Source organism: Zosterops lateralis (genome assembly GCF_965231275.1).
Source record: "Zosterops lateralis genome assembly, chromosome: Z".
NCBI classification, from domain to species: domain Eukaryota; kingdom Metazoa; phylum Chordata; class Aves; order Passeriformes; family Zosteropidae; genus Zosterops; species Zosterops lateralis.
The window spans coordinates 3,871,790-3,879,859 of record NC_139800.1 but is presented as its reverse complement, the minus strand read 5'-3'; positions in this window follow the sequence as shown (position 1 = coordinate 3,879,859).

The following is an 8,070-nucleotide window of genomic DNA, read 5'->3' as shown; positions in this document are numbered from 1 at the left end:
GATACGAATGCCTGTGTTCTCATTTGGCATTTCATGTTCTGTAAGTCTTGTGCACACAGTGAATCTTTCATTTTATAAACGTACTGTACACGCACAAAAAGGAGAATAAAATAATGACTTTATTTTCCTTCGGGGATAAATTAACTGAAAGATACTTTATCTTGCATAACTTTCCAACCTGTTCAGAAAAGCATTTTGTTGGTTACGCTACAGTGCAAAGACATAAAAGCAGGGGAAGGGAGGGAAAGAAAATAAATTCCCTTATGGAAGTGCAAATGTGCAAGCATCTGGAATTTTCCTAAATGCAGGGTTTCAGTTGTGTGCTGACAGATTTGCCTCCATTCACGTGGCACTTGTAAACAAATTCATCTCACAGCCACCCCAGAGAGAAAAGTAATATGTAAAATAGATATTGCAAACAGAAAGGCAGGTGGTGGTGAAACGCTGTGCTCCAGCACCACAGAGAAATAGTCAAAGGCTGGATAAGAGCAGACAGGCCCAGGAGTTCCAGTTCTGAGCAGATTTCCCTCCTGCAGAAATCTTAGGCATCCCCTGCACTTCAAATCAAATCTCAGTGGAGATTTTTTGTTTGTTTTGTTTGTTTGTTTGTGTGTTTGTTTCACTACAGATATTGAATCATCTTCAGCAGAAAGACCAAACTGTGATACCTGCAAAAGCTCATGTCCTCTGTGGTCTGTGGGTTTTCAGAGAACTGAGTGTTGGCATTGGGACACATCTTTCAAAGAAAGATGACCCTTGACTAACATGGGATGAACTATTATCACACTTGTGGTGAAAAATACAGATTTAAAGGTATGATTTTTAAAATTCTATCTCTTTTCACAAGCTGTTTTCTGAAATAAGAAACAAGTTAAAATAATCCTTGTCTCTCATGTTACAAGGCATCTTTTGACTCAACTGACAAACACCTTTTTTTCTTAAATAAGGCAAATACATCTCTGTTCAAGATAAGAAATACAAATTTTCATGGTGAACAGTAATTTTTGTTTGACCACACCATATTTTAGCTATCCAGAAGACTTTTTTTTTTTCTTTTTTTCTTTCTTTTTTTTTTTTTTTTAAATATGTGTTGGCCTGCAATGATACCTTCGAGAAATTGCTGCGTTCATCCAGTTGTATTGTCCAGGCTGACCTACAGGCAGGAGGCTGGCCCGTGCAGCTCCTAAAACTTGTGTTTTCCTGCTCCATCTTGTGGCAAATCGAGGGTATCTCCTCGTCGGAGCAAGTACTTCATACTGAGGAAGAGAGAACATTGGTATGAGGAGGGTTGAAGCTGGAGGCATTGATGCTCAGAAGCCCCCTGAGGGGAAAAAAAAAAAAAATTAATGTATCAAGAAGGATGTCTTGAGGCTGGTGAGGTGTCTGTAGGATCTGAGTGTCCAATAGGTATTGGGGATTTTTTTTTTTTTTTTTTTTTTTTTTTTTTTTACTAGTGCAGCTGTGTCTTTCTTGGAGCAAGAGACCTTCAGCCCTATGCTTTCTGCACAGTTCCTGTCTGAGCAGCCCCTCGGGAGCCTCTTTTTGGTGCCCCAGGACTGCTTTTCCTCTTGTCAGAGAGGTGATTTCACTGATTTCCTGTGGGAAATACCACAGGAAGCTCTCTCTGCTCACAGCTCTGCTTGTCCAGCTCTCAGGCCCAGCAGACATCAGTGCAGTGAGCTCTGCAGGGGCTGGCAGAGGCACATTGCCAAAATCCCCATCAGCTGTGACAAGGTGGTTAAGACCAACAACCATGTAAACAATAATAATTTCTCCCTCAAAGGAATGCCATGGAGAGCCCCAGTGTGATGCCCACATTCTCTGGTCTCTCTCACACCTGTAGATAAGGGAATAATAGTCCAAGGGGTGAGCAGAGCAGAGTGGGGATGCCCTGCACCAAAACCATCCCTTGCCTTGTCCTTGCTGGTGTTGTGCTGCTTTCCTGGGGGTCCCTGACTTGTCCTCCTCACGGGTCTGAAGGGCCACCTCTGCAACATTTGTTGTATGCTTGGTGAACAGGCTCACCTCACATTTGTGCTGACATCTTTGAAAAATGGCTTTGATTCTCTCAGTACACTGTTTCAGTGATTCATTCTTTATGTGCATTTACTCAGCAGACGTGAGTGGGGAAATTAGATTTATGCTGAATTTATATGTTAATTTTGATATTGAAGCTATCCTGTATTTGAAGAATAAGATCAATTCTTCAATTTCATTTCTTATGTGATATTGCATATTGTCATTACTGGAAAATAAAATTATTTCTGAATGCATACTATCTAAACTTCAATTTTAGTGGACATTTAGCTTTGACGGATCATTCTTCTCCCTCCCCTATAAAAACTAATTTAATACAGTATTTAACATTCTCACTCTAGTCTGCCACTGGAAGATAACAAAGACAAGACTTTTTTATTCTAGGTGATATTTTGTTAATGTGCTCCCTGCAGCATTTCTGCTCTGTCACAGAATTCATGCATGACTCAGTGTTGCATGCATACCGCAGTGGGAATATTGGTTAATGGTTGTGTTCCTCACTAGAGGTTAATTTAATTAATTTCAGTTAATTTAGTTAATTGAATTAATTAGCAGCAGTTCTTGAGAGCCACAGCTATTCACTAAGCATGCCTGTACTCAGGCCAAATCCTGACCTTAAGCGGAGAATCCAACCCTCAGATCACGACCAGGAAGCAGATGATGTAGAGGATGGATGCAGACAATCATATGTACAGGAAGATTTGGCCTCTACAGATATACTTTAAAGAGCCCTGCCTTCATGCTCTCCTGAAACTGCAACAGAAATAAAATATTTACAGCACCTTAGGAGTGTGGTTTGCTACTTTATCTCTTTGCAAGCTGTGCAGGAGATTAAACTGAGAGGTAGATAGGAGGAGCCCTTGCAAGGTTACATCCTTGCTCTGCCCTATAACCTGAGGAAGAATTTCACCTCCCTATGAGATAAAGGTAACTGCTACAATGACTTAATTGTTTTTATCTGAAAATGCTCAAAGGGTTTAAGCATTCTGTAAATAAGAAAGTAGAACGTAGTGTTTACCAGATCACGTATGGGTAAGATTCTCTTTCTGATTTTTTGTCTGTGAGAGTCTACAGCTTTTCAATGTCTGACCTGTGACTAGCTTCAGCAAGAATTCTCCTGAAAACCTCAGGATTATCCTTAGATAGTCCTGAGCAAACAACTGTCACAAAATGGCTAAAAGTTGTGAGACCTAAGGTAAGCACTGTTTGGGTTCTTTCCTCCTTCCTCTTCTGACTTTATGGACTTTATACATTCCAACTTTCTCCTCTGTAAAACCTAGATAAAACCAGGAATCTTGTGGCAAGATTGTACTAATTGCCTTTTTTTTTTTTTTTTCTTTTTTCTTTTTTTTTTTTTTTTTTCCTCCTAGAGGGAGTGAATTACACGAATCAGCAAAAGGTTGAGGAAAAAAGTGAGAAAGCAGAATTTGAAACACAATGAAATCTGTTAATTTTTCCAGGACTTGTGTGGCTCAGGTAGATGTGCAGGCTCAGGAGGAGCTGGATTCCTGCTCCTCTGTCTCTGGGGAGGGTGAGCACACCCTGGGACTGGGACTTAGGCCAGCAGTACCAGAAAATCTCACCACACAGGGTCAGCCTGGGGGCTGCAGCCCCTCAGGAGTGGGCAGACATCAGCAGGGGAAAGGCAGAGTGAAGTGAGCAGTGTGGCAACAGTGTGGCTGTGAAGGTGCTTGTGGTACCTGATAGAAGATTTCCTGCTTTGCTGCTTGCAGCAAAGCTCAAACCCAGTTTGAAAACACGTTTGGAAACACCTTTTTTTGGAGGCCAGTCCCTCTGCACCATTACTGACATTCCTTCTTGCCGTGGTGAGTATGAACTGGGAAGAGTGAGATATGAAATCCACCACACACAAAAAAACATAAAGGAGGCATTGAAATACTCAGAAATACTTCTGTGCTATTTGTCAAATCTGGATTTTTTTTATCACTTTGTCACTTTTAAGAGCTAAATGACTCATGTCATGAGGGATGCAGAAGCAATCCTCACAGCCCACTGTACCTGAGGGGGAGCTGTGGTGGAAGTTTAAGTTTCTCTCCATATTAATATTAATCCATATAATTATGCCTTTCCATATTAATATTTTGACTCACTAGAAACAGGTTCCTGAAGGGTGCTTGCAGCTGTTCACATTGTTCACAAGCTAGCAACTTCCCTGGGAACTGAAATCACTGTTTCTCACCTTTGAAAATACCTTTTTCTCTAGTAAAATAAGGACAATGCTTAATGTCTGCTATGGCTACATATTCTATGTGTGAAAAAACAACGAGTTCTCAAGAGAAACTTTTCTAAACTACAGAAAACTATTCTACATGGCTCCATCCTTACTCCAAACCCTATTCAGGAGACTGCAATACCCTTCACAGATTTAACCCAGTTCACAGCTCAGTTATTACATTTTAGACCATGTGACTTAGTCACTAGTAGATTTATGGTCAGCTCTGTGTAAGTTGTGAGTTTTCTTCCTTGCTTTTTCTCCTGTAATTTCTTTTTTTCTAATGATCTTCAGAGATATAAACAAAAGGAACATTTGGCCAGGTGTACTTTTCCTTTTTTATCTCCATTGCCAAACAATTAGTTTTCAGGAAAAGGGTAGTATGAGGGAGAAGTTAACTTATTTTTTATTTTTCTCAAAAATTTTACAAAACAATTGTGATAATTTCTAAGGCTCCAAAGAGGAGAGAGCATTAGTTTAACTTGCCCACACATATCTCCTTTTTCTATTCTCACCTATGCTGGTGAACTCAGTACAGGCACCAATCACTACAGCCTTTGCAAACAGGTGGGAATTGGGCTGGATTTGGGGTTGCTTTACAGAACTTTGAAACGCATGAGGAGGGAGGAAAGGAGAGAGGGAGAAGAAGGGGAGGGAATGATAATTTCTGACCTTCAGTGGCTTCTGGGGAGTGGGTCTTTCTGATAGCCTGAGCTATCAGAGTTTATGCCCACATTGCTGTTGCCTTGAAAAAGGAACAGAGTGATCTATGGCAGAGCCAGGGGATGAAAGGAGCTGGTCTCCCTGTGCTGTGCTCAAGCCTCCCTCCTCTCCCTGAAAGTTCACTGCATGAGGTTTTAGCAGACTTGCACAGTGTATGTATATGAAAAGTTATGTCTAATTCTCTAAAACTAGTATTTTCTGACAGAGAAAAACTCAAGCAAACACCTTGCTTGTTGAATTACTGTTTGTCATTCATATATTTCCTGATTTGGTTGTCAATGCTCTCTGTTGTTGTTTTAACATTAAGTTTAAAAGTAAGTATAAACTAAATATTAAGTTTATAATGTTTTTCTGCTGTTCTCTTGTTCTGGCAGTAGGAGAAGTAACTGTGGTTGTGGTGAGAAGCTGTTCAATCACCATCATCCTGCTTTTAGTGGTTCTACTCTGACCCCTCAAATGCTTTGCAGCACCATTCCTCCAGTGTTTTTGCACACTTTCTGAGGCCTGAAAATGCAGGTCAGCTAATTATTGTGATCTGGTTTTAATTCACCTGCAGAGGATTAAAATTGCTGCCTGAAAGAGCTCAAATTGGGTTTTTATTTCACCAGTACCCTAAATAATGACTGATGGTGAAGAATTGGTGACTGCAATCATTCAGGCCACAGTTTCCTTCTCCTCCTTAAACTAGAGAAGTACAAGTTCAGACAAAAATGTGAAGTGTGTGTACAAGATACTTGAGAGTTCCTCGGGAAATAGGTTATATTTTTCCCTTCCAAACGTCTAGAATTGCAACTGTGTTTGAATTCATCCCTGAGTTGAGATTAGAGGAGGAAAAAGCCAGTTGCAAATGACTTTAACATACATTACCCAGACCATGTAACATATATTATTAAAACAAATACCCAAAGTAAACCGTGCCTTGCACAACGTGACCTGGACATCAGAAGCGTGGCCTCGTCTTCACATAAAATGAGGCGGTCTGGCTGTATTTCTGCCAAATTCTGGGTGGATTTGTAAGGGCTGAGGAGCGGTAATGAATTTGGGAGGGAGAAGAGAGAAGAGAGCTCAGCTCTCAGACCCCTTCCTCCTCCCCGCAGCCAATGGCCCCATCTAGTGACAGCGGGGACACAGCACGGAGCCTGGATGGGACCCCTGGACAGGAACGGTCCTGCTGCTGCTGCTATGTCACAGTTTGGCCTAGTGACGTTGTGCCTGGATGATGTTATGGCTGGGTGATGACATTGTGGCTGGGAGATGACATTATGACCAGGTGATTTTGTGGCTGGATGACTTTTTGGCCAGATGATGATGTTATGGCCAGATGATGATGTTATGGCATGATGATGACCTTATGCCCAGGTAATGTTGTGAGTGGATGATGTTGTGACTGGGTGATGATGTTGTGGTTGGGTGATGATATTATGGCTGGGTGATGACCTTGTGGCTGGGTGATGACATTATGGCCAGGTGATTTTGTGTCTGGATGACATTATGGCCAGATGATGACGTTGTGGCTGGATGATGACATTTGGCAGGATGACTTTGTGGCCAGATGACTTTGTGGCTGGGTGATGACATTATGGCCAGGTGATTTTGTGTCTGGCATTTTGGCCAGATGATGACGTTATGGCTGGATGATGACATTATGGTTGGATGATGACATTATGGTTGGGTGATGACATTGTGACTGGATGATGACATTATGACTGGATGATGACGTTATGGCTGGACGATGATGTTATGGCTGGATGATGATGATGTTATGGCTGGGTGATGCTGTTATAGCTAGGTCATGACTTTTTGACTGGGTGATGACTTTGAGGCTGGGTGATGACATTGTGGCTGAGTGACTTTGTGGCCAGATGATGACATTATGGCCGGATGATGATGTTATGGCCGGGTGACTTTGTGTCTGAATGACATTATGGCCAGATGATGACATTATGGCTGAGTGACTTTGTGGCCAGATGACATTATGGCTGGATGGTGACATTATGGCTGGGTGATGATGTTATGGCTGGATGATGACATTGGGCTGGATGATGACATTATCGCCAGATGATGATGTTATGGCTGGGTGAAGATGTTATGGCCGGGTGACTTTGCGGACAGATGACATTGTGGCTGGGTGATGATGTCATGGCCAGATTATGATGTTATGGCTGGATGATGACATTGTGGCTAGGTGATGACTTTTTGACTGGGTGATGACATTATGGCCTGATGATGACATTGTGGCTGGATGATGATGCTATGGCTGGGTGAGGACTTTTTGCCTGGGTGATGACATTATGGGCGGATGATGACATTATGGCTGGGTGACTTTGTGGCCGGATGATGTTGAGTGATGCTATTGTGGCTGGATGATGACGATGATGTTATGGCTGGATGATGATTTCATGGCTGGATGATGACGTTGTGGCTCGATGATGACATTACGGCAGGATGACTTTGTGACTGGGTGATAACCTTATGCTAGGATGGTGACGTTATAGCCTGATATGACATTTTGACTGGATGATGATGTTATGGCTGGGTGATGACATTGTGGATAGGTGATGACATTGTGGCTGGGTGAGTTTGGGGCCAGATGGTGACGTTATGGCCGGGTGACTTTGTGTCTGAATGACATTATGGCCAGACGATGACATTGTGGCTGAGTGATGACATTATGGCTGGGTGACTTTGTGGCCAGATGACTTTGTAGCTGGGTGATGACATTATGCCACGATGATGATGTTATGGCCCAATGATGACATTGTGGCTGGGTGATAACTTTATGGCCAGATGACAATGTCATGGCTAGGTGATGATGTCATGGCTGGATGATGACATTATGCCCCGGTGACTTTGTGGCCAGGTGACGTTGTGGGCTGGGCAAGGTTATGGCCAGATGATATTATAATGAAGGGGGGTCTGTCCCTCCCTAATTCTGCATGGCTCTGACATCTTTCCCAGGGCTCAGTTTGCTGTTTGCTTTGGGGATCAATTCAGTGTGGCAAAGAAGCAGGTGGCAGGGCAGGTGTGTTGCCAGGACTCCTGCCCCTCTGACCTGTTTTTCCAAGCCTGAAGACAAG